Raw genomic sequence first — 19,357 nt, 5'->3', positions numbered from 1 at the left:
GCTCAGCTTTTGAGGAGGAAAGTACTTGGCTAAGAAAGCCGTGACCAGCTTATCCCAAGAGTTCAGGCTGTCTTTGGGTTGAGAATCCAACCATAATCTAGCTCTGTCTCTTACAGCAAAAGGGAAAAGCATGAGCCTGTAGACTTCAGGATCTACTCCATTAGTCTTAACAGTATCACATATCTGCAAGAATTCAGTTAAGAACTGAAAAGGATCTTCAGATGGAAGTCCATCAAACTTGCAGTTCTGCTGCATCAGAGAAACTAATTGAGGTTTCAGCTCAAAGTTGTTTGCTCTAATGGCAGGAATGGAGATGCTTCTTCCATGTAAATTGGAATTAGGTGCAGTAAAGTCACCAAGCATCTTCCTTACATTATTATTATTTTCGGCTGCCATCTCCTTTTCCTGTTCAAAAATTTCTGAAAGGTTTTCTCTGGATTGTTGTATTTTAGCTTCTCTTAATTTTCTCTTCAGAGTCCTTTCAGGTTCTGGATCTGCTTCCACAAGAATGTTCTTATCCTTGCTCCTGCTCATACAAGGAAGAATGGACAGAAAAATAATAATAATAATAGAGATCCTTTATACCACAGTATAGGGATCCCTTTGTGAGTGGAAGAAAAGAGGGGGAGACAAAGAATGTGATGTAAAGGAAGAAGCAACTGTACGAATGGAAGAGATGTGAGATGAGATGTTAGGATATGAATGAATAAATAGAATAGGATGAGAGAGAAGGAATAATTTTCGAAAATTATTTTGAAAAGGAGTTAGTGATTTTTGAAAATAGTTTTTGAAAAATATTTAGTATTTTTTTCGAAAATTTTTTTTTTTGAAATCAAAAATAAAAATAATTAGTTAATAAAAAAGAAATTTTTGAAAAAGAGGGAGATATTTTCGAAAATTAGAAAGGGAGAATTAGTTAGGTGGTTTTGAAAAAGTTAAGAAACAAACAAAAAGTTAGTTAGTTAGTTGAAACAAATTTTGAAAAGATAAGAAGTTAGGAAGTTCGAAAAGATATTTTGAAAAGATATTTTTGAAAAAGATAAGATATTTTCGAAAATTAGAGAGAGAGAGAGTTAGTTAGGTGGTTTTGAAAAAGTTAAGAAACAAACAAAAAGTTAGTTAGTTAGTGGAAACAAATTTTGAAAACCAATTTTGAAAAGATAAGTAGTTAGGAGGTTAGGAAAGATATTTTTAAAAGATATTTTTAAAAAAGATAAGATAAGAAGATATTTTTGAAAAAATATGATAGAAATTAGTTTTGAAAAAGATTTGATTTTTAAAATCACAATTAATGACTTGATTCACAAGAAATCACAAGATATGATTCTAGAACTTAAAGTTTGAATCTTTCTTAACAAGCAAGTAACAAACTTCAAATTTTTGAATCAAAACATTAATTGTTTATGTTATTTTCGAAAATTATGATATAAAATAAGAAAAAGATTTTTGAAAAATATTTTTGAAATTTTCGAAAATAGCTAAAAATTTTGAAAAAGATTTGATTTTTGAAAAAGATTTTGAAGAAGATAAGATTTTCAAATTGAAAATTTGATTTGACTCATTGGCAACAACTTTGATTTTTAAAAATTTTTGAAAAAGTCAATCCAAATTTTCGAATTTGATGAGAGAAAAAGGGAAAGATATTTTTTTTTTTTTGATTTTTGAAATTTTTATGATGCAAGAGAAAAACACTAAAAAGATGCAATGCATGAAATTTTTAAATCAAAACATGTGATGCATGCAAGAATGCTATGAATGTCAAGATGAACACCAAGAACACTATGAAGATCATGATGAACATCAAGAACATATTTTTGAAAAATTTTTAATGCAAAGAAAACATGCAAGACACCAAACTTAGAATTCTTTAATGCTTAGACTCTAAGAAACGAAAAATGCATATGATAAACATGAAAAGACACAAAACAAAAAATCATCAAGATCAAACAAGAAGACTTACCAACAACAACTTGAAGATCATGAAGAACACTATGAATGCATGAAATTTTCGAAAAATGCAAGATGCATATGCAAGTGACACCAAACTTATAATGTGACTCAAGACTCAAACAAGAAACAGAAAATATTTTTGATTTTTATGATTTTCTAATTTTTTTGGATTTTTATGTTATATTTTTCGAAAATTATATAGAAAAAAGAAAAATAAGGATTCAAAATTTTTAATATGAATTCCAGGAATCTTATGCTCTAAAGCTCCAATCAAAGGGTCAGGCATGGCTTAATAGCCAGCCAAGCTTTAGTATGTAAATCAGAAACAGTAGCAGGTGGATTAACTCCAACTAGCTTGCTCTTGATAACAAATTGCTGCCTCAGTCCAAATAAATTTAGACATGGCTTTACAGCCAGCCAGGATGCAACATATAATTACATGGGCTGAAGTGATTAGTTGAATGCCAATCCCAAGGTAGTTTGGGTATGGCTTTACAGCCAGATATGATTCAACATATTTCATGAAACACTAGAATTCATTCTTAAAAATTTTGAAGCCATAGAATAATTTATTTTTGAAAACATTTTATTATTATTTTTTTTTTCGAAAACATATGAGAGATTTTTGAAAATATTTTTGAAAAGAAAATAAAAAGAAAATTACCTAATCTGAGCAACAAGATGAACCGTCAGTTGTCCAAACTCGAACAATCCCCGGCAACGGCGCCAAAAACTTGGTGCACGAAATTGTGTTCCATGTTCTTTGTACTTGTGTGAGAGTAACAATATATAATTGTATTGAATCCTCATTGTGGCTCTATGTGTGGACACAACTCCGTACAACTAACCAGCAAGTGCACTGGGTCGTCCAAGTAATACCTTACGTGAGTAAGGGTCGAATCCCACGGAGATTGTTGGTATGAAGCAAGCTATGGTCACCTTGTAAATCTCAGTCAGGCAGATATAAAGTGATGAAGATGTTTTTGAATTTAATATAATAAAATAGGGATAGAAATACTTATGTAATTCATTGATAGGAATTTCAGATAAGCGAATGGAGATGCTTTCGTTCCTCTGAACCTCTGCTTTCCTGCTATCTTCATCCAATCAGTCTTACTCCCTTCCATGGCTGGCTGTATGCAAGGGCATCACCGTTGTCAGTGGCTACATCCCCTCCTCTCAGTGAATAATATGCTCACGCACCCTGTCACGGAACGGCTATTCATCTGTCGGTTCTCGATCATGCTGGAATAGGATTCACCCTCCTTTTGCGTCTGTCACTAACGCCCAACAATCGCGAGTTTGAAGCTCGTCACAGTCATTCAATCATTGAATCCTACTCAGAATACCACAGACAAGGTTTAGACCTTCCGGATTCTCTTGAATGCCGCCATCATTCTAGCTTACACCACGAAGATTCCGGTTAGGAGATCTAAGAGATACTCATTCTAGCTTAATTCATGTAGAACGGAAGTGTTTGTCAGACACGCGTTCATAAGGGGGAAGGATGATGAGCGTCACACATAATCATCACCTTCATCACGTTCTTGGGTGCGAATGGATATCTTAGAAGCGAAATAAGAAGAATTGAATAGAAAACAGTAGTACTTTGCATTAATCTTTGAGGAACAGCAGAGCTCCACACCTTAATCTATGGAGTGTAGAAACTCTACCGTTAAAAATACATAAGTGAAAGGTCCAGGCATGGCCGTGTGGCCAGCCCCTCTGATCTAAGAACCAGACGTCCAAAGATGCCTAATACAATAGTAAGAGGTCCTATTTATAATAAACTAGCTACTAGGGTTTACATGAGTAAGTATTTGATGTATAAATCCACTTCTGGGGCCCACTTGGTGTGTGTTTGGGCTGAGCTTAAGTGTTGCACGTGCAGAGGCCATTTGTGGAGTTGAACGCCAGTTTCTGTGCCAGTTTGGGCGTTCAACTCTGGTTTTGGATCCTTTTCTGGCGCTGGACGCCAGATTTGGGCAGAAGGCTGGCGTTGAACGCCAGTTTGCATCGTCTATTCTTGGCCAAAGTATGGACTATTATATATTGCTGGAAAGCCCTGGATGTCCACTTTCCAATGCAATTGGAAGCGCGCCATTTCGAGTTCTGTAGCTCCAGAAAATCCACTTTGAGTGCAGGGAGGTCAGAATCCAACAGCATCAGCAGTCCTTTTTCAACCTCTGAATCTGATTTCTGCTCAAGTCCCTCAATTTCAGCCAGAAAATACCTGAAATCACAGAAAAACACATGAACTCATAGTAAAGTCCAGAAATGTGAATTTAACACAAAATCTATTAAAAATATCCCTAAAAGTAACTAGATCCTACTAAAAACATACTAAAAACAATGTCAAAAAGCGTATAAATTATCCGCTCATCACAACACCAAACTTAAATTGTTGCTTGTCCCCAAGCAACTGAAAATCAAAATAGGATAAAAAGAATAGAATATACTATAAATTCCAAACTATCAATGAAACATAGCTCCAATCAAATGAGCGGGACTTATAGCTTTTTGCCTCTTGAATAGTTTTGGCATCTCACTTCATCCATTGAGGTTCAGAATGATTGGCATCTATAGGAACTCAGATTTCAGATAGTGTTATTGATTCTCCTAGTTCAGTATGATGATTCTTGAACACAGCTGTTTTATGAGTCTTGGCCGTGGACCTAAGCACTTTGTTTTCCAGTATTACCACCGGATACATAAATGCCACAGACACATAATTGGGTGAACCTTTTCAGATTGTGACTCAGCTTTGCTAAAGTCCCCAATTAGAGGTGTCCAGGGTTCTTAAGCACACTCTTCTTTTGCTTTGGACCTTGACTTTAACCGCTCAGTCTCAAGTTTTCACTTGACACCTTCACGCCACAAGCACATGGTTAGGGACAGCTTGATTTAGCCGCTTAGGCCAGGATTTTATTCCTTTAGGCCCTCCTATCCACTGATGCTCAAAGCCTTGGGATCCTTTTTTATTGCCCTTGCCTTTTGGTTTTAAGGGTTATTGGCTTTTTGCTCTTACCTCTTGGTTTTAAGAGCTTTGGCTTTTTCTGCTTGCTCTTTCTTTTTCTTTCTATATTTTTTTTTTCGCCTTTTTTTTTTCTGCAAGCTTTGTTCTTTGCTGCTTTTTCTTGCTTCAGGAATCATTTTTCTGATTTTTCAGATTATCAAATAACATGTCTCCTAGTCATCATTCTTTCAAGAGCCAACATATTTAACATTCTTAAACAACAACTTCAAAAGACATATGCACTGTTCAAGCATACATTCAGAAAACAAGAAGCATTGTCACCACATCAATATAATTAAGCTAAGTTCAAGGATAAATTCGAAACTCATGTACTTCTTGTTCTTTTGAATTAAAACAGTTTTTATTTTAAGAGAGGTGATGGATTCATAGGACATTCATAACTTTAAGACAGAGTTACTAACTACTAATGATCATGTAATGAAGACACAAACATAGATAAGCACATAACATAGAAAACGAAAAACAGAGAAAGTAAGAACAAGGAATGAGTCCACCTTAGTGATGTCCTTGAGCTCTTCTATGTCTCTTCCTTGCCTTGGCTGCTCCTCCTTCATTGCTTTTAGATCTTCTCTGATTTCATGAAGGATGATGGAGTCTCTTGATGTTCCACCCTTAGTTGCTTCCAATAATTGTGTGGAAAAAAAAATGTATCCCCTGAGGTATCTCAGGGATCTCTTGATTTGCAGTCAAATGTTCTACCACTGAGCTATAGACCCTTGATGGAAGCTTTTGTCTTCCCTTTCCTCTTTCTAGAGGTTTCTCTGGTCTTAGGTGCCACCAATGGTTATGGAAAAAACAAAAAAGCTATGCTTTTACCACACCAAACTTAGAATGTTGCTCGCCCTCGAGCAAAAGAAGAAAGAATAGAAGAAGAAGAAGATATAGAGGAGATGGAGGGAGGTGTGTATTCGGCCATATGGGTGGGATTGGGTGGGGAAGAGATGTTGAATTTTGAAGGTAAGTGGGTGTAAGGATGTGAGTGGTAAATGGAAAACAGAAGGGATGATCATGAATGGAAAGAGAGATGATGAGGTAGGTGGGGATCCTGTGGGGTCCACAGATCCTGAGGTGTCAAGGCAATTACATCCCTGCACCAATTTAGGCATGTAAAATGCCCTTGCACACAACTCTGGGCGTTCAGCGCCAGGTTGGTGCCCATTTTGGGCGTTCAACGCCCCTGTGCTGCCATTTCTGGCGTTGAACGCCAGAACCATGCTTGTTCTGGGTGTTCAGCGCCAGGATGCTCCCATTCTGGGCGTTCAGCGCCAGAACTTTGCTCTGTTCTGGCGTTTGAACGCCAGACAGATGCTCCTCCAGGGTGTGATTTTTCTTCTGCTGTTTTTGATTCTGTTTTCAATTTTTATTTTTATTTTGTGACTCCACATGATCATGAACCTAAGAAAACATGAAAAATAAGAATTAGATATGCATTGGGTTGCCTCCCAACAAGCGCTTCTTTAGTGTCAATAGCTTGACAGTGGGCTCTCATGGAGCCTCACAGATGTGCAGAGCTTTGTTGAAACTCTCCAACACCAAACTTAGAGTTTGGATATGGGAGTTCAACACCAAACTTAGAGTTTGGTTGTGGCCTCCCAACACCAAACTTAGAGTTTGACTGTGGGGGCTCTGGTTGACTCTGCTTGGAGAGAAGCTTTTCCTGCTTCCTCTCCATGGTTGCAGAGGGAGATCCTTGAGTTTTAAACACAAGGGAGTCCTCATTCCATTGAAGGACTATTTCACCTCTGTCAACATCAATCACAGCTCTTGCTGTGGCCAGGGAAGGTCTTCCTAGGATGATGGATTCATCCTCTTTCTTTCCAGTATCCAGGACTATGAAGTCAGCAGGGATGTAAAGGCCCTCAACTTTTACCAATACATCTTCTACGTGTCCATAAGCCTGTCTTCTTGAGCTGTCTGCCATCTCTAGTGAGATTTTAGCAGCTTGCACCCCATAGATTCCCAGTTTCTCTATTACAGAGAGGGGCATGAGGTTTATTCCTGAACCAAGGTCACACAGAGCCTTAAAGATCATGGTGCCTATGGTACAGGGTATTATGAACTTTCCAGGATCCTGTCTCTTCTGAGGCAATGTCAGTTGATCCAGATCACTTAGTTCATTGATGAACAAGGGAGGTTCAACTTCCCAAGCATCAATGCCAAATAATTTGGCATTCAGCTTCATGATTGCACCAAGAAACTTGGCGGTTTGCTCTTCAGTGACATCCTCATTCTCTTCAGAAGAGGAATACTCATCAGAGCTCATGAAGGGCATAAGGAGGTTCAATGGAATCTCTATGGTCTCTAGATGAGCCTCAGAGTCCTTTGGTTCCTCAGAGGGAAGCTCCTTATTGGTCACTGGACGTCCCAGGAGGTCTTCCTCCTTGGGATTCACGTCCTCTCCTCTCCTCACAGGTTCGGCCAGGGCACTTATGTCAATGGCCTTGCACTCTCCTTTTGGGTTCTCTTCTGTATTGCTTGGGAGAGTACTAGGAGGGATTTCAGTGATCCTTTTACTCAGCTGGCCCACTTGTGCTTCCAGATTTCTAATGGAAGACCTTGTTTCATTCATGAAACTTATAGTGGCCTTAGATAGATCAGAGACTAGATTTGCTAAATTAGAAGCATTTTGTTCAGAGTTCTCTGTCTGTTGCTGAGTTGATGATGGAAAAGGTTTGCTATTGCTAAACCTGTTTCTTCCACCATTATTAAAGCCTTGTTGAGGCTTTTGATCCTTCCATGAGAAATTTGGATTATTTCTCCATGTTGAGTTATAGGTGTTTCCATAAGGTTTACCTAAGTAATTTACCTCTGCTATTGCAGGGTTCTCAGGATCATAAACTTCTTCTTCAGAAGAAGCCTCTTGAGTACTGTTGGATGCAGCTTGCATTCCATGCAGACTCTGTGATATCATATTGACTTGCTGAGTCAATATTTTGTTCTGAGCCAATATGGCATTCAGAGTATCAACCTCAAGAACTCCCTTCTTCATAGGCGTCCCATTACTCACAGGATTCCTTTCAGAAGTGTACATGAACTGGTTATTAGCAACCATGTCAATGAGTTCTTGAGCTTCTGCAGGCGTTTTCTTTAGGTGAATGGATCCACCTGCAGAAGTGTCCAGTGACATCTTTGATAGCTCAGACAGACCATCATAGAATATATCCAGGATGGTCCATTCTGAAAGCATGTCAGAAGGACACTTTTTGGTCAACTGTTTGTATCTTTCCCAAGCTTCATAGAGAGATTCACCTTCTTTCTGTCTGAAGGTTTGAACATCAGCTCTAAGCTTGCTCAGCTTTTGAGGAGGAAAGTACTTGGCTAAGAAAGCCGTGACCAGCTTATCCCAAGAGTTCAGGCTGTCTTTGGGTTGAGAATCCAACCATAATCTAGCTCTGTCTCTTACAGCAAAAGGGAAAAGCATGAGCCTGTAGACTTCAGGATCTACTCCATTAGTCTTAACAGTATCACATATCTGCAAGAATTCAGTTAAGAACTGAAAGGGATCTTCAGATGGAAGTCCATCAAACTTGCAGTTCTGCTGCATCAGAGAAACTAATTGAGGTTTCAGCTCAAAGTTGTTTGCTCTAATGGCAGGAATGGAGATGCTTCTTCCATGTAAATTGGAATTAGGTGCAGTAAAGTCACCAAGCATCTTCCTTACATTATTATTATTTTCGGCTGCCATCTCCTTTTCCTGTTCAAAAATTTCTGAAAGGTTTTCTCTGGATTGTTGTATTTTAGCTTCTCTTAATTTTCTCTTCAGAGTCCTTTCAGGTTCTGGATCTGCTTCCACAAGAATGTTCTTATCCTTGCTCCTGCTCATACAAGGAAGAATGGACAGAAAAATAATAATAATAATAGAGATCCTTTATACCACAGTATAGGGATCCCTTTGTGAGTGGAAGAAAAGAGGGGGAGACAAAGAATGTGATGTAAAGGAAGAAGCAACTGTACGAATGGAAGAGATGTGAGATGAGATGTTAGGATATGAATGAATAAATAGAATAGGATGAGAGAGAAGGAATAATTTTCGAAAATTATTTTGAAAAGGAGTTAGTGATTTTTGAAAATAGTTTTTGAAAAATATTTAGTATTTTTTTCGAAAATTTTTTTTTTTGAAATCAAAAATAAAAATAATTAGTTAATAAAAAAGAAATTTTTGAAAAAGAGGGAGATATTTTCGAAAATTAGAAAGGGAGAATTAGTTAGGTGGTTTTGAAAAAGTTAAGAAACAAACAAAAAGTTAGTTAGTTAGTTGAAACAAATTTTGAAAAGATAAGAAGTTAGGAAGTTAGAAAAGATATTTTGAAAAGATATTTTTGAAAAAGATAAGATATTTTCGAAAATTAGAGAGAGAGAGAGTTAGTTAGGTGGTTTTGAAAAAGTTAAGAAACAAACAAAAAGTTAGTTAGTTAGTTGAAACAAATTTTGAAAACCAATTTTGAAAAGATAAGTAGTTAGGAGGTTAGGAAAGATATTTTTAAAAGATATTTTTGAAAAAGATAAGATAAGAAGATATTTTTGAAAAAATATGATAGAAATTAGTTTTGAAAAAGATTTAATTTTTAAAATCACAATTAATGACTTGATTCACAAGAAATCACAAGATATGATTCTAGAACTTAAAGTTTGAATCTTTCTTAACAAGCAAGTAACAAACTTCAAATTTTTGAATCAAAACATTAATTGTTTATGTTATTTTCGAAAATTATGATATAAAATAAGAAAAAGATTTTTGAAAAATATTTTTGAAATTTTCGAAAATAGCTAAAAATTTTGAAAAAGATTTGATTTTTGAAAAAGATTTTGAAGAAGATAAGATTTTCAAATTGAAAATTTGATTTGACTCATTGACAACAACTTTGATTTTTAAAAATTTTTGAAAAAGTCAATCCAAATTTTCGAATTTGATGAGAGAAAAAGGGAAAGATATTTTTTTTTTTTTTTTTGAAATTTTTATGATGCAAGAGAAAAACACTAAAAAGATGCAATGCATGAAATTTTTAAATCAAAACATGTGATGCATGCAAGAATGCTATGAATGTCAAGATGAACACCAAGAACACTATGAAGATCATGATGAACATCAAGAACATATTTTTGAAAAATTTTTAATGCAAAGAAAACATGCAAGACACCAAACTTAGAATTCTTTAATGCTTAGACTCTAAGAAACGAAAAATGCATATGATAAACATGAAAAGACACAAAACAAAAAATCATCAAGATCAAACAAGAAGACTTACCAAGAACAACTTGAAGATCATGAAGAACACTATGAATGCATGAAATTTTCGAAAAATGCAAGATGCATATGCAAGTGACACCAAACTTATAATGTGACTCAAGACTCAAACAAGAAACAGAAAATATTTTTGATTTTTATGATTTTCTAATTTTTTTGGATTTTTATGTTATATTTTTCGAAAATTATATAGAAAAAAGAAAAATAAGGATTCAAAATTTTTAATATGAATTCCAGGAATCTTATGCTCTAAAGCTCCAATCAAAGGGTTAGGCATGGCTTAATAGCCAGCCAAGCTTTAGTATGTAAATCAGAAACAGTAGCAGGTGGATTAACTCCAACTAGCTTGCTCTTGATAACAAATTGCTGCCTCAGTCCAAATAAATTTAGACATGGCTTTACAGCCAGCCAGGATGCAACATATAATTACATGGGCTGAAGTGATTAGTTGAATGCCAATCCCAAGGTAGTTTGGGTATGGCTTTACAGCCAGATATGATTCAACATATTTCATGAAACACTAGAATTTATTCTTAAAAATTTTGAAGCCATAGAATAATTTATTTTTGAAAACATTTTTATTATTATTTTTTTTCGAAAACTTATGAGAGATTTTTGAAAATATTTTTGAAAAATTTTTGAAAAGAAAATAAAAAGAAAATTACCTAATCTGAGCAACAAGATGAACCGTCAGTTGTCCAAACTCGAACAATCCCCGGCAACGGCGCCAAAAACTTGGTGCACGAAATTGTGTTCCATGTTCTTTGTACTTGTGTGAGAGTAATAATATATAATTGTATTGAATCCTCATTGTGGCTCTATGTGTGGACACAACTCCGTACAACTAACCAGCAAGTGCACTGGGTCGTCCAAGTAATACCTTACGTGAGTAAGGGTCGAATCCCACGGAGATTGTTGGTATGAAGCAAGCTATGGTCACCTTGTAAATCTCAGTCAGGCAGATATAAAGTGATGAAGATGTTTTTGAATTTAATATAATAAAATAGGGATAGAAATACTTATGTAATTCATTGATAGGAATTTCAGATAAGCGAATGGAGATGCTTTCGTTCCTCTGAACCTCTGCTTTCCTGCTATCTTCATCCAATCAGTCTTACTCCCTTCCATGGCTGGCTGTATGCAAGGGCATCACCGTTGTCAGTGGCTACATCCCCTCCTCTCAGTGAATAATATGCTCACGCACCCTGTCACGGCACGGCTATTCATCTGTCGGTTCTCGATCATGCTGGAATAGGATTCACCCTCCTTTTGCGTCTGTCACTAACGCCCAACAATCGCGAGTTTGAAGCTCGTCACAGTCATTCAATCATTGAATCCTACTCAGAATACCACAGACAAGGTTTAGACCTTCCGGATTCTCTTGAATGCCGCCATCATTCTAGCTTACGCCACGAAGATTCCGGTTAGGAGATCTAAGAGATACTCATTCTAGCTTAATTCATGTAGAACGGAAGTGTTTGTCAGACACGCGTTCATAAGGGGGAAGGATGATGGGCGTCACACATAATCATCACCTTCATCACGTTCTTGGGTGCGAATGGATATCTTAGAAGCGAAATAAGAAGAATTGAATAGAAAACAGTAGTACTTTGCATTAATCTTTGAGGAACAGCAGAGCTCCACACCTTAATCTATGGAGTGTAGAAACTCTACCGTTAAAAATACATAAGTGAAAGGTCCAGGCATGGCCATGTGGCCAGCCCCTCTGATCTAAGAACTAGACGTCCAAAGATGCCTAATACAATAGTAAGAGGTCCTATTTATAATAAACTAGCTACTAGGGTTTACATGAGTAAGTATTTGATGTATAAATCCACTTCCGGGGCCCACTTGGTGTGTGTTTGGGCTGAGCTTAAGTGTTGCACGTGCAGAGGCCATTTGTGGAGTTGAACGCCAGTTTCTGTGCCAGTTTGGGCGTTCAACTCTGGTTTTGGATCCTTTTCTGGCGCTGGACGCCAGATTTGGGCAGAAGGCTGGCGTTGAACGCCAGTTTGCGTCGTCTATTCTTGGCCAAAGTATGGACTATTATATATTGCTGGAAAGCCCTGGATGTCTACTTTCCAATGCAATTGGAAGCGCGCCATTTCGAGTTATGTAGCTCCAGAACATCCACTTTGAGTGCAGGGAGGTCAGAATCCAACAGCATCAGCAGTCCTTTTTCAACCTCTGAATCTGATTTCTGCTCAAGTCCCTCAATTTCAGCCAGAAAATACCTGAAATCACAGAAAAACACATGAACTCATAGTAAAGTCCAGAAATGTGAATTTAACACAAAATCTATTAAAAATATCCCTAAAAGTAACTAGATCCTACTAAAAACATACTAAAAACAATGTCAAAAAGCGTATAAATTATCCGCTCATCACATACTCATGTATTAACTTTTCCTTTTTGCTTGTATCACATATGCGTTGATCTTTTTATTAGCTTAATATTGGGGTAATTCTGTCCCCTTATTTTTTACTTAATTACTATTACTACATTTTTTTTTTCAAATAGCTTATCAATGCACATGGATTTTAAATTTTTATAGTTTCACATGAGTAGGTACCCAAATTCCCATTATTTTATCATGACTCATTCCCTTATTAACCCTTGTTTCCACAATTTTCCCATACTTAATTAACACACAATTTCTATCTTAAGCTAACTAAAGATTCAATTGGGATATTTAATTATTTTTCCGCTTAAGGCTAGTGATGTGGTAAAATATAGAACAAATGGGATTAAAAGGCTCAAAGTGGCTGACAAAGGTAATTTAAAGGGTAGGCTTATTTGGGATAAGTGAGCTAAACAAATAATGGCCTCAATCATACGCATGCATATAACATATTAAACATTTGGACATATAGGATGAAACAAAATAAAGATCACAATCATAGAGAAGTAAACACACAAGGATAAAATATTTATGGTTAAATAATGTAACCATGTAATTAAGCTCAAATCTCACAAGTTGTGTGTTCTTAGCTTTTTAAATTATGTTCCAAATACAACTTCAAACAAATTTAATAAAAACGTTTTGACTTAAATTAGTAAAATTTTTTAAAAAATAGGGTCTTAGAGGAGACTTATTATTTTCAATCAAGTAGAACATGCATGCAAATAACCTATTACTATGCAATCTATTCTATCCTAAACAAAAGAAAAATTAACTAAATATCCTATTTTATTGGTGTTTAGGGAAGAGAATTTACCTCCGGAAGTCAGGTACTGACCGACCTCCCCACACTTAAGGCTTTGCACCGTCCTCGGTGCCATCTGTCAGGAACAAAGGGGGGCTGGTAGTAGCATCTCTACTATCGGGACCGTCATGGCTTCTTGTGCTGGTAAATGAAGTGGAGTTCGGGGCGACTGGGTCGTCATCAGATTTGTATTTTCCCATAAATAGCTCCTTAAGGTATGTGAATCGGCGCTGGTTACAGCGCTCTCTTAACTTTGCTTTGTGTTCCTGCCGATCCAACCTTTCAAGTATCTGATGGAGCAGTTGGTTTGTTGTAGGTGCTTGTGGTGTTGAAGGAGGAATGTCTTCAGTCAGTTCTGTAGGCTGGCTTGTAGTGGCTGCTGATGGTCTGATATATTTTCCGTTAGGGACGTACTGATCATCCCGTGGAAGTAAGGCTTTGGTGTCCCCAGCTCTGTAGGAGACTCTGGCTGCCGAGACGAGATCTGAAACCAAGGCGGGAAAAGGTAAGTTGCCCGCTATCTGTACGTGTCCCATTGCATTCCAGATGTGTCTTGGTAAATTGAGGTGCTCGTCTGTAAGGATACACCAAAGTAAAACAGCCATGTTTGCAGCGAAGGAGGACTCGTGAGTGCTCAGAAAGACGTAATGAGACATAATCTGTGCCCATACTCGAGCCTCCAAGGTAAGTGCTAAAGCCGATATCCCTTTTGGTCGGGATCGATGGTATCCGTAGATCCATCGGCTACCAGGCTGTGCTATAACTCTGAGAATGGCGTCCCAGTCAAATTGGTATGTCTGGCGCTTGAGTGAGGCTTCTTGAAATGCGTCCAATCCTTCTGGAGCAGGGGGAAGATCTAAAGCTTGTTGAATAGCCTCTTCAGTTATGGGGAATTACTTCTGACGGACATAGACAGACTGCATGGTTGGCATGTGAAAGTTGGAGTAGAATTCTACTACCCATGAGAGATTAACCTACCGTGGGTGTCTCTGTAGGAATCCCCATTGTCTTCATTCAATTTGCAGCTCAATAAATTCAGCAATGCGGGTTGGGAGGATGAGAAGGTATTCATTGTTGTAATTCCTCTCTACCAGGATGGGGAACATCTGCTCACAGTAGTGGTTAGGAAATCGCACTGTATCCTTTGCTGGGAAGGCTTTTTCTTTTTCGTCGACCTTGATGATCCTCTTGATTCTTTTTGTTGAGGGCTTTACTGCTGTTGAAGATGACTCTGCCACTAATGCTCTTTTTGTTCCTCTCCTTGCTGGTAGTTTGGAAGTAGCTTTCTCCTTTCCTTTCTTGGTGGCCATCCTGAAAAAGGGAAGAGAAAGTAATGTGTAAAGCGAAGGGTTCGAGCAAGGGAGCGAACATTATGGTTGATAATCAATGCACGTTAAAGAGGGATGTCGTTAACACATGGTCTAGACTACATGTGAAAAGTTCATCAAAGGTAATATAACAAGTGCATGTGATGGCAATTGAATGAAAGATGTTTATTGGCATGCCGGCAAAAGCATGAGTAGCATAGAGCAAGTATTCAATGTCCAAGTTAGATTACCAAGTCTTTCAAACTAATAACCTGTTTGTATTGAAAATTAAATTAAATTAATAAAATATAAAAGGGATTTTGTGAAAAACAGGCATTAAAGTAGTAGAATAAAGTAAGTAAAAATAATGTGTAATGCCATACGGGCATTTTCACAAACACTTGGCATGCATGTTGAATATGTTATTGGAAGTAGTAAATTTAGTTATGCAAGCAACTCTTTTGAAAAGTAATATGTAAATGTCAAACAAGACATAATAACTCACAAGCAAAATATGAAAGAAGATAATTACCCAAATAAATTTCTAACACCAATTAAAGGAATAAAAAGAAAAGTAAAAGGAAAATAGAATGTAGATAATAAAAGAAAAAGAAGAAGTAAACATAAATAAATAAAAATAATAGAAAAGATGAAAATAGATAGAGAAAGAAAAGAACCTTGATAATGGATGTGAAAAATAAGGAAGAAGAAGGTAAAAAGTGAGAATGGGTAGAGAAGGAGGAAGGGAGAAGAAAGAAATAATAAGGGAAAAGAAAAATAAGAATTTGGGAGAAGAAAAGATAAGATATTTTGGCTGATCTGGATATTCTGTGCGCCGCATGTGACGCGGACGCGTGAGTGACGTGGTCGTGTGATGTGCGATAAATACAGGTGACGTGGACTCGTGGGTCACGTGATCGCGTGACCTGAATTGTGCGATTGGCACGAGTGCAGCCTCGTGTTCGCGCAACTCTCTGTGTTAAACTTATTTTGCCAAAACTTAGGGTGACGCGATCGCGTGGGTGACGCAATCACGTGAATGGCCATGTTTGGAGGACGACGCGGCCGCGTGGGGCATGCGGTCACGTGATGAGGCTGGTGCTTCTAGCATTATTCCAGCCCAGCTCCATCGCAACTTGCTGCCATACACCTCTTTTAGGTCGATTTTTAAGGGCACGCGTTCGCATGGGTGACGCGGATGCGTGGGAGGCTTATTTTCCAATTGACGCGGCCGCGTGGGTGACGTGGACGCGTGGGCATGTTTGTGCCTAAGGCACGCCTCCAGCCACGCTTTCGAGTGACTCTCTGTCCAATTCTCTTTTCTTCAAAACCCACTGGTGACGCGGACGCGTCAGCAACACTGCCGCGTCGCGTGCATGCTTTTTTTGTTAAAATATTATGCAAAATGCTTATGCAAACTATATGCAGCTATATGCAGGGATGATGGGAAGAGTCATTAACATCATAAAAATAAAGTAAAACTAAAACTAAGACTAAAACGGAATGATCATACCATGGTAGGTTGTCTCCCACCTAGCACTTTGCTTTTATGTCCTTAAGTTGGACGCTCGTTAGGCTCATTCTGCTTCTCTTGGTGGGTCTTCCAAGAGGAAAATCTCTAGTTCCTTTTGATTTTTCATCTTCTCACCATGATAAAGCTTTAGGCGATGTCCATTGACCTTTAGAAATTTGGAGCTAGTAGGATGACGCAGGTGGAAAACTCCGTATGGCTCTACCTTTTCTACTGTGTATGGACCTTCCCATCTTGATCTCACTTTACCCGGCATGAGCCTCAATATGGAGTTATATAATAGAACTAACTCCCCTGGTCTGAATTCTCTCCTTTTTATATGCTTGTCATGGACAGCCTTCATTTTCTCCTTGTATCGTCTGGAGTTATCATAAGCTTCTATGCGAATGTTCTCTAGCTCAGCTAGTTGCAGTTTTCTTTCATCACTAGCTTTTGTAAGATTCATGTTGCACTCTCTTACAGCCCAGAAAGCCTTGTGTTCCACCTCTATGGGGAGGTGGCAAGCCTTTCCATATACCAGGCGGAAGGGGCTCATCCCAATGGGCGTCTTGTACGTTGTTCTATATGCACAGAGTGCATCTTGTAACCTGGCACTCTAGTCCTTCCTATGAGGTTTTACTATCTTCTCCAGAATACGTTTAATCTCTCTGTTAGAGACTTCTGCTTGCCCATTGGTCTGGGGATGATAAGTTGTTGCTACTTTGTGAATTATCCCATGCTTTTTCAGTAATCCTGTTAGTCTCCTGTTACAAAAGTTGGTGCCTTGATCGCTCACGATTGCTCGTAGTGATCCAAAGCGATAGATAATATGGTTTCTAACAAAGGAAACAATAGTGTTATCATCATCGGTACGGGTAGGAATTGCTTCCACCCTGTTAGAATTGCTTCCACGTGAAAGCTTCATGCTCAGCCCAAGCACACACCAAGTGGGCCCTGGAAGTGGATTTCTACATCAATTACTTACTTCTGTAAACCCTAGTAGCTAGTCTAGTATAAATAGGACTTTTTACTATTGTATTTTCATCTTCGGATCATCTTGGGACGTTTAGTTCTTAGATCATGGGGGCTGGCCATTTGGCCATGCCTGAACCTCTCACTTATGTATTTTGCAACGGTAGAGTTTCTACACACCATAGATTAAGGTGTGGAGCTCTGCTGTTCCTCAAAGATTAATGCAAAGTACTACTATTTTTCTATTCAATTCAACTTATTCCACTTCTAAGATATTCATTCGCATTTCAACATGAATGTGATGATCGTGACAAAGTCATCATCATTCCCCTATGAAGGCGTGCCTGACAACCACTTCCGTTCTACCTTCGATTGAATGGATATCTCTTGGATATCTAATACAGGGGACCGAGTTCGAGTTAGTAGCGTCTTCGTGGTATAAGTTAGAACCCATGGAAGGCCATTCCTGAGATCTGGAAAGTCTAAACCTTGTCTGTGGTATTCCGAGTAGGATCTGGGAAGGGATGGCTGTGACGAGCTTCAAACTCGCGAGTGCTGGGCGTAGTGACAGACGCAAAAGGATAGTAAATCCTATTCCGGTATGATCGAGAACCGACAGATGATTAGCCATGCAGTGACAGCGCATTGGACCATTTTCACAGGAGGATGGGATGTAGCCATTAACAACGGTGATGCCCTACATAAAGCTTGCCATGGAAAGGAGTACGATTGATTGGATGAAGACAGCAGGAAAGCAGAGATCAGAGGAACGAAAGCATCTCTATACGCTTATCTGAAATTCTCACCAATGAATTACATAAGTACCACTATCCTATTTTATATTTTATTTATTTTCATCCACTATAATTTCTTAATACAATTTACTCCGCCTGACTGAGATTTACAAGGTGACCATAGCTTGCTTCAAGCCAACAATCTCCGTGGGATCGACCCTTACTCACGTAAGGTTTATTACTTGGACGACCCAGTGCACTTGCTGGTTAGTTGTACGAAGTTGTGAAACAGATATAAGATCATGAACGTGCGTATTGAGTTTTTAGCGCTGTTACCAAGGAATGGAATGATCACGATTTCGCACACCAACTTTTTGGCGCCGTTGTCAGGGATTGTTCGAGTTTGGACAACTGACGGTTCATCTTGTTGCTCAGATTAGGTAATTTTCTTTTTCGTTTTATTTTCAAAAAAAAATTTTTTTTCAAAAATCTTTCAAAAAAATTTCTTTTCCTTTTGTTTTCGAAAATTATTCTAAATTTTTAAAAATGAATTCTAAAGTTTCAAATTGATATGCTGAAGTTTGGCTGGCCATCAAGCTTTAGACTAACCTGGTATGATTCCTGGAATCTTGATTGAGGACTTTAAATTCATTGCTTCCTTTTCCCTATAGGTTTTCAAAAAAATAAAAATATACAAAAATCCAAAAAAAATTACTAAAATCATAAAATCAAAAATATTTTTTTTGTTTCTTGTTTGAGTCTAGAGTCAATTTTTAAGTTTGGTGTCAATTGCATTTTTTCTAAAAAATTTATGCATTTTTCGAAAATTCATGCATTCATAGTGTTCTTCATGATCTTCAAGTTGTTCTTGGTAAGTCTTCTTGTTTGATCTTCATATTTTCTTGTTTTGTGTCTTTTTTTGTTTTTCATATGCATTTTTAATTTATTAGTTTCTAAAGTTTGAAAATTTCTAAGTTTGGTGTCTTGCATGTTTTTCTTTCATTAAAAATTTTCAAAAATAAGTCTTGATGTTCATCTTGATCTTCAAAGTGTTCTTGGTGTTCATCTTGACATTCATAGTGTTCTTGCATGCATTGTGTGTTTTGATTCATAATTTTTATGTTATGAGTCTTTTTCATGTTTTTCTCTTTCTTCATTAAAAAATTCAAAAATAAAAAAATATCTTTTCCTTATTTTACTCAAAATTTTCGAAAATATGATTTGATTTAGTAAAAAAGTTTTGAAATTTAATTGTTTCTTATGAATCAAATCAAATTTTCAATTTAAAAAATCTTATATTTTCAAAATCTTTTTCAAAAATCAAATCTTTTTCATTTTACCTTCATATTTTCGAAAATTTTTTAAATTTGATTTCCAAAATCTTTTTCTTATTTTA

The 19,357-nt window shown here is 37.3% G+C and overlaps 1 non-coding gene across 1 annotated transcript; it reads left to right on the top strand.

The window, feature by feature from the left end:
- Positions 1-8,168: 8,168 nt before the first annotated feature.
- On the top strand, positions 8,169-8,276 carry LOC148555174 (small nucleolar RNA R71). The gene has a single exon (XR_015888172.1). It is a non-coding gene; the product is annotated as a small nucleolar RNA R71 (small nucleolar RNA).
- Positions 8,277-19,357: the final 11,081 nt, after the last annotated feature.

The sequence above is a fragment of the Arachis ipaensis genome, chromosome B6, assembly GCF_059453495.1.
Source record: "Arachis ipaensis isolate K30076 ecotype BB chromosome B6, ASM5945349v1, whole genome shotgun sequence".
NCBI lineage: Eukaryota > Viridiplantae > Streptophyta > Magnoliopsida > Fabales > Fabaceae > Arachis > Arachis ipaensis.
Note: the sequence above shows the minus strand (reverse complement) of the source record. Positions and strands in the feature narration are given on the sequence as shown.